We start from the raw sequence: 930 nt of genomic DNA on the forward strand, positions 1-930 counted from the left end.
GCAATAACATTAAAAACCTTGGTCTGCTCTGGTGATGGGGAACCACTGAGGCTTCTTAGCTGGATAACTCATGCTGAAGTCAATAGGAAAGCAGGGTGCTTTGTACCCTCTGCAAACCAGGCTAAGGATCAGCGAGCCTTGAAAACAGACCTGACAGGTGAACTAGCCCCTCACTGGGTTTTTGAGATAATGTGGCTGTGAGACTGACTCGATCCCTCAGGTCCAACCCTATGTGGGAAGTTTCTCCTGCCTGTAGGACTACTTTGCACCTCCTGGTATACTGGAGGCTGGTGAGTGAGGGTCAAAACATTGCCGTATTCCTCTCCATGAGTCCAGCCCACCCAGTAGAGGTCCCAAGTACCAGCATCCATCCTGAACCTGAAGGCAGATGGGAAGCTTCTGGGCCTTTAAAGCTCAGGTGGGCACAACTTATGGGCCTCTGAGTAACCTAGCTGAGGTATGGGTCAGGAGCAAAGGCATGAACAGGACCCAGATAGAGCTGACTTCCCAGGGAGCCATGGGTGAGTTCTGGTTCTTGAGCCAAGCAGCGGAGCTCCCAATGGGAACCTGCAGCCTGGGAGGGGTTGGAATCGGAGGGGTCCCTGCTCAACCTGTGATAAGGAGAGGGGAAGAGAGCATGGTGCCTCTGTGGAGTTTGGATCCAGGTCTGGGCAAGCTCAAAGCCCAGGCAAGCTTGGACCAGCATTAGCCCGGCTCTGGTTCTGCAAAAGGCTTTTGCTGAGGTTTCTGGGCCTGTGAGAAACCATCATGGAACAAAACAGTGGAGGAAAATCCCTTGCACCCATCCCCTGCATCTCAGAGCCCTTGGGCTAGCTCCCAATGGGTGTAAATGTGTAAAAGGTGTCAATAAAGCCATGTTTCTTTGCAGCTGGTTGAGAAACAGTGCTTACCTTCTCACACAGCTCTGAC

Source organism: Crocodylus siamensis, chromosome 4 (genome assembly GCF_052110815.1).
Source record: "Crocodylus siamensis isolate JL-2025a chromosome 4, ASM5211081v1, whole genome shotgun sequence".
NCBI lineage: Eukaryota > Metazoa > Chordata > Crocodylia > Crocodylidae > Crocodylus > Crocodylus siamensis.